Source organism: Chlorocebus sabaeus, chromosome 8 (assembly GCF_047675955.1).
Source record: "Chlorocebus sabaeus isolate Y175 chromosome 8, mChlSab1.0.hap1, whole genome shotgun sequence".
Taxonomy (NCBI): Eukaryota; Metazoa; Chordata; class Mammalia; order Primates; family Cercopithecidae; genus Chlorocebus; species Chlorocebus sabaeus.
Genome location: NC_132911.1, coordinates 98,872,655 through 98,880,221, shown reverse-complemented (window position 1 = coordinate 98,880,221; position 7,567 = coordinate 98,872,655).

Here is a 7,567-nt window from a genome sequence, read left to right as displayed (position 1 = left end):
AATGTTTGCCCTCCTCACTTCTCATGTACTTATTTAGCTCAAATAAAGTGCATAGATAGAAGCCAGAATGACTGTAATCAAACATTGGCTTTGCCTCTAACAACCTTGGCACATCCAAATATGATTTTGGTTTTTTTCACTTGTAAAATGGAGATAATAAAAGTATATATCACAGAGTCATTATGCAGATTAAATGAATTAATATATGTAAATCATATACCTGGCACACAGTGCTTTACAAGTGTGAAAATTATTACATATATAATATACACACTTATATAGTGTTACATAAGTGTGAAATAAAAATTCTCACATATGGCCAGGCGCGGTGGCTCACGCCTGTAATCCCAGCATTTTGGGAGGCCGAGGCGAGCAGATCACGAGGTCAGGAGATAGAGACCATCCTGGCAAACATGGTGAAACCCCATCTCTACTAAAAATACACAAAATTAGCCAGGCGTGGTGGTGGGCACCTGTAGTCCCAGCTAATTGGGAGGCTGAGGCAGGAGAACAGCGTAAGTAAACCTAGGAGGCGGAGCTTGCAGTGATCCTAGATCACACCACTGCACTCCAGCCTGGGCGACAGAGCGAGACTCCATCTCAAAAAATTTTTTAAAAAAAATTTTTTAATTGTTACATATGTAATATACCCAGCTACTCAGGAGGCTGAGGCTGGAGGATCACTTGAGGCCAGGAGTTTGAATCCAGCCTGGGCAGCATAGCAAGACCCAGTCACACATACACACAGAATTATATATATAATATATGTAGGGTGTATTTATATACACACATACACCTATTATAATGTACCTAGTATGTTAGGTACATTAAAAAACAACATACACACACAAAAATATCAGAAATAATGATTTTAAATATATATTATATATATGTATGTTTTCTTTCTGTACTCTTCATAGTCTGTGCCCTCTCTGGGCTGTATGTACCCCAATTTGGAGACCATTGATTTAGATCTACGCTAACAAACACAGTAGCCACTAGCCACATGTCTTAATTAAATGTAAATTTATTTGTTAAAAATTTAGTTTCTCAGTCACACTGACCCCATTTCAAGTGCTTAATAGCCACATGACTATTGGACAATGCACATATGAAATATTTCCATCACTGCAGAAAGTTCTATTGGATAGCACTGACCAAGTTGGAACAAAGCAGGGAACTCAAAGTCACTCCTACTCGACCCTGTAACTGTGGTACCCTGTTCAAGTCAAGTGTTAAGACAGCTCTTTGAGCCTCACATCTCAACTGTAAAATGAAGATAAAAATAGGAATTACTGGCCAGGCACATGGCTCACGCCCAGCCCCACCCTCCCACCCACCCAGTTTTTTTTCTTTTCTTTTCTTTTCTTTTCTTTTTTTTTTTTTTTTTTTTGAGTCTCACTCTGTTGCCCAGACTGGAGTACAGTGGCGTGATCTTGGCTCACTGCAACCTCCACCTCCCAGGTTCAAGTGATTCTCCTGCCTCAGCCTCCCAAGCAGCTGGGATTACAGGCATGTGCCACCATGCCTGGATATGTTTTGTGTTTTCTTTTTAGTAGAGATGAGTTTTCACCATGTTGGCCAGGCTGGTCTCAAACTCCTGACCACAAGTGATCCACCTGCCTCGGCCTCCCAAAGTGTTGGGATTACAGGTGTAAGCCACCACACCCAGCCTGTAATCCCAGCACTTTGGGAGGTTGAGGCAGGAGGATTGCTTGAAGCCAGGAGTTCAAGACCAGCCTGGGCAACATAGTGAGACTGTGTCTCTACAAAACAATTTTTAAATTAGCTGGGCACTTGGAGTCCCATCTCCTCAGGAGGCTGAAAGATTCCTTGAGCCCAGAAGGTCAAGGCTGCAGTGCAGTGCAGTGAACAATGATCCAGCCACTGCACTCCAGCCTGAATGATGGAAGGACGCCCTTTCTCTTAGAAAAAAAAAAGGAACTTCCTCATAAACTGCTGAATGGAGGAAATAAGATAATGTGTAAAGTGTATGACATACTGCTAAAACATAGAGGAACTTGAAAAGATTAGTAAAACTTGAGTTTATATTTCCCCAATTTCTTTTTTTAATTTTTTACATTTGAGAATAAAAGATTGGGTCTTGCTTTGCTGCCCATGCTGGATTCAAACTTCTGGGCTCAAGGGATCCTCCCTCTCAGCCTCTTCAGCAGCTGGGATTACAGGCATGCACCGCCAAGACTGACTAACCCAATTTTTAATCCTGAAAGGCAAAAAAGATCACGTTATTGTTCTTGAATCTAATGTGTATTTTGTAAAAGTGAATAGTTTGATTAACTTTTAATTGAAAACAGAACATTCAAGAAAAGATAGGATGGCAAATACCTGGATTTTAATTACTCCTTGATTTCTTTGTCCCCTCCACCTTTAAAGGCTGGTCTTTTCCCAGTTTTGCCCATCTCAGTAAAACGGCACTGCCATCCACAAACCTGATGAGTCACCATCCTGTCATCCTTTTTCCCATCTCCTCCATCCAATCTCTTTATCTCCAAAATATTGTAGGATCTACCTTCAAAACACTTCATCTCATCTATTCTCCTCTCCTCCTGGCCCCTCCACAGAGGAGCCACACAGGATTGTGTCACTCCCTGAAGAAACATTTCCATGGCTCCCCACCAAGGCTGCCATATAGAATTGTACAGTTGTAGTAGAACAACCCTATGGAAGAGTGTGTTCACATTGGAGGCACTGGAAATTTAATATTTATTATGAATATTTTCTGGCAGATTTTAGTGAAGTGATTCATTCTAACAAAATTATCTTACAACAATTTTCCGACAAGATGGACATCTAATTTGCCCAAACATGCCACATAGAATAAGAGAATTTCTCTTTCACTTAGTACAAAATGCCAGCTCATCACCAGGTCCGACAAGGCCCAGCACAATCGAGCCCCTGCCATCCCCTCCAACTTAAAATGATGCTACACTCCACCAGCTGCCATTCACATTGACCTTCCGTCATTTCCTAAAATAAATCACGCTCTTTTCTGCTGTGGGGTTCACTGCCCTGGACACCTCTCTACCTGGATAGACACAACCCCACAGTCTCTGCCCTTCACATAGCTGTGGCTCCTTGTCATGTTTCAGGACTCTGAGAGGCCTTTCCTGGACACTATGTCCGAGAGAGTGCCTCGGTTACTCTCAGTCACAGCCCTTTGCTTGTTTCCCTCCCAAAACTTATAGGTCTCCCTGGAGTCTGAAACCTGCATGAGGCCGGGGGCCTCATTGTCCTCTCCCTTCTACCCATAGGTCCCAACAGGAGCGTGTGCCAGCTTGTCAGTGATCAACTTGGCATGATTGCCACCCCCTTCTACATTCTCCTCTGCACCTATAGGGAGACAGGCTAGCACTCTATTTCCCACAGAACTTACCCTAAATGTTTCCAGGTTAAATTGTGCCAGTGGAGACACATACATAAGAATTGAAAGGCAGAAGAAAAGCGGGACCCGTCATTTTCCAGTTGCTATGTTCTGAATGTTTGTGTCCCTCTAAAATTCATGTGCTGAAATATAATCCCCAACGGATTGGTTTTAAGAGGTGGGCCTTTGGGATGTGGTTAGTTCATAAAGATAGAGCTCTAGTGAATGGGATTAGTGCCCTTAAAGAAAAGGCCTGAGAGAGCCTGTGTGCCCTTCCACCATGTGAGAACACAGTGAGAAATGTGCCATCTGTAAGGAACAGGCCCTCAGCAGACACCAATTCTTCTGGGTCATTGATCTTGGATTTCCCAGGCTCCAGAACTGTGAACAATATATTTCCATTGTTTATAAATTACCCAGTCTAAGACATTTTGTTGTAGCAGTCCAGATGGACTAAGATACTCGTATACATTGAACATGCAGCTCAAATTCTAAGGGGCTATTTTCCTGAACTTCTGGAAAAATATTAGATACAAAAAAACACAAAAAGGTGGGCATGCTGGCTTACGCTTATAATCCTACTATTTTGGGAGGCCAAGGTGGGAAGACTGTTTGAGCTCAGGAGTTCGAGACCAGCCTAGGCAACATGGCAAAACCCGGTGTCCACAACAAATACAAAAATTAGCTGGGTGTGATGGCACACACCTGTGTTTCCAGCTACTCGGGAGGCTGAGGTGGGAGAATTGCTTGAGCCCAGGAGGTCAGGGCTGCAGTGAGCCATGATCATGCCACTGTACTCCAGCCTGGGTGACAATGTGAGACCCTGTCTCAAAAAAACAAAAAAAAAGCAAAAAACTGAATATTCTACTTTTTAAAGGGTAGGGGGCTGTATTCTTAAAAAAAAAAAAAAAAAGGCAATACCTGCCCCTAGACTGGACCCTGTACTATAAGACGAGGGTGCTATAAAGGATGATATCGGGTCAACTGACAAAATTAAACATGAATGGAAAATTAGATAAAAGTGTTGTGTCAAAGTTAAATTTACTGTTCTGGTTATATAAGAGAATATACCTATTCTTAGGATGTATGCACTAGTGTATTTAGGGGTAAATGATGTGTGTATAAATGTTATATATAACATAATTTAAATATTACATATAAAGGAGAAAACTCACATACATAAAGCAAATGGAGTAAAATGTTAGTGGGTAAATCTGGGTAAAGGGTATATGAATGTTCCTTATACTATTTCTACTTTTGCAACCTGTCTGTAAGTTTGAAACTATTTCCCAGAAAACAGTTAAAATATATATAAAGCACTAAATAAACTACTCTGAATAATGCAAGACAAACTAAGATAGTTGTCGTAAATATTCAGTCTCAAAATGGACCTAAACTGACTGCTATATGATTAAACAGCAATACGTTGTACACTTTTTTCTAATTCCCCAGAGAACAGAAAGCGAATTTACTGTTCTTACAGAAGACAAGATGTTCCCTGGCTATGGGAAAATAACCCATCGTACTCACAGCATCTTTCTAAGCATTTCAATATGCGACACTTGTGACTTTGCTGCCCACTGTGACCTGCAAACCAGTTTGGCACAACCATATTTGCTGCAAATCCTGGACTGCATGAAGTGGGATCAGATATTATATTCCTTCTAAAATTCATTATGTAAAGAGAATAATTCAACATATAACCTCATCCCCAAATTGCAGCATCACATACTTTTTGCTTTGAAGCAAGAAGACCCTGGGCTTGGAAATACAGTTCTGTGCCTTTTTTTTTTTTTTTTTTTTTTTTGAGACAGTCTCACTCTTTGCCTAGGCTGGAGTGCAGTGGCAGATATTAGCTCACTGCAACTTCCACCTTCCAGGTTCAAGTCTCCCAAGTAGCTGGGATTATAGGTGCTCTCCACAATGCCCAGCTAATTTATTTTTTGTATTTTTAGTAGAGACGGGGTTTCACCATGTTGGCCAGGCTGGTCTCAAACTCCTGACTTAAGTGATCTGCCTGCCTCGGCCTCCCAAAGTGCTGGGATTACAGGTGTGAGTCACAGTGCCCGGCCAGTTCTGTGCCATCTTATCAAAGACCCTTACAGTCAGCTCTTAGAAAACCATTTAGAAAAGTTTCCCAGTTAAATGACATAGAAAATTCCTTTAAATATATTGCGGAGCCAGGCATGGTGGCTTGTACCTGTGGTCCCAGCTACTCAGAAGGCTGGGGTGAAGGATCTCTTGAGCCCGGGAGTTCAAGTTCAGCCTGAGCAACGTAAGAGATTCTGTCTCTAAAATATATACATATTGCAAGACCTTGTCTCTAATATATATATCTATATTAGACATATATATAAGATATATATACTATTAGATATTTATTATTAGATATATATAATTATATATAATTAGATGTATAGATTTATATATCTAATTATTATTAGATATATACAATTTAGATACATAGATATAGATATCTAAAAATATATATATTACATATCTAATATAGATATATAAAATAGCAAAAAAAATCCTCTATGCTCTGCCTATTCACCTCTCCCTTCCCCCAACACCTGGCAACCACTGATCTTTTCACCGTCTTGCTATATATATAAAATATATATAGGGATATATGTATGCTATACATATATAATATATAGCACCCCTATATATAGCATATATATAGCATATATGTACACCCCCATATATAGCATATATATACTCATATAAAGCATATATATAGCATATATATAGCCCTATATATAAAGCATATATATAGCATATATATCCCTATATATATATATAGCGCAAGACGGTGAAAAGATCAGTGGTTGCCAGGTGTTGGGGGAAGGGAGAGGTGAATAGGCAGAGCACAGAGGATTTTTTTTGTTTGTTTTTTTTTTGAGACAGAGTTCTGCTCTTGTTGCCCAGGCTGGAGTGCAATGGCAGAAGCTTGGCTCACCACAACCTCCACCTCCTGGGTTCAAGCGATTCTCTGGGTTCAGCCTCCCAAGTAGCTGGGATTACAGGCATGCCCCACCACGCCCAGCCAATTTTGTGTTTTTAGTAGAGATGGGGTTTCTCCATGTTGGTCAGGCTGGTCTCAAACTCTTGACCTCACGTGATCAGCCCACCTCGGCCTCCCAGAGTGTTGGGATTACAGGCGTGAGCCACCGTGCCCAGTTGCACAGAGGATTTTTAATAAAACAACTCCATATGATACTGTAATGGTAAACACATACCATCAGACATTTGTCCAAACCCATAGAATGTACACCACTAAGAGTGAACCCTAACATAAACTATGGACTTTAGGTAATATTGACTTGTCAGTGTAGATTCATAGATTGTATGAATAACAACTGTATCACTCTGGTGCAGGATGTTGATAGTAGAGGAGGCTGTGTGTGTTAAAGGTCAGGGGATATAATGGGAACTCTGAACTTTCTGCTCAATATTACTGTGAACATACAACTGCTCCAAAAATAAAATCCATTCAAAAACAAATGCGCATGTCTCTTGGAGAGGTTGAAATTTAAACTGGGAGAGTTATTTGAGAAATTTTTTGGCAGGCAATTAAATTCATCTCTTGAAAGATTTATTGTAAATCATTTTCCTTAGGCAACTGCTCTTTTAACCATCTGTCAAGCTATCTCACCTTAGAATCAAAAAGTGATGTTGAGATACTTATCAATATTTTTAAAAATTAAATTTTCTTGGCAGAAATTTGATCTTGTTCTTGGGAGTTTTAACGTATAAATCTAGTATACATGGCATCCTGTGAATTTTCCCGACAATCAATATAAATTGAGCATTTGCCTTACTACAAATTAAGTTTATATCTAACAGGGACATCATTTACTTGTCATATCGGAAACTAAGGAACTAGGTTTATAATCACCTCTGTTCTATCAGAAACACAAGGCTTAACACCCTACAATAAAATACATTCTAAGTAAATTAGTAAATTACATGCAAAATATGTAAACTTGAGTATAAAGAATCCATATAAAACACACTGCTCTACTACTGTTTTTTCTTTGACTAGCATGCTTCTTTTCCTTTTTTCTTCTTTGTATCTAGCCAATCTTCTGTAATAAGTATGTATTGTTTTATTTTTTAGAAAAACACAAGGCACAATCATGGGTACGTTTTGGATCCAATTCAAATACTCATACACAAAAA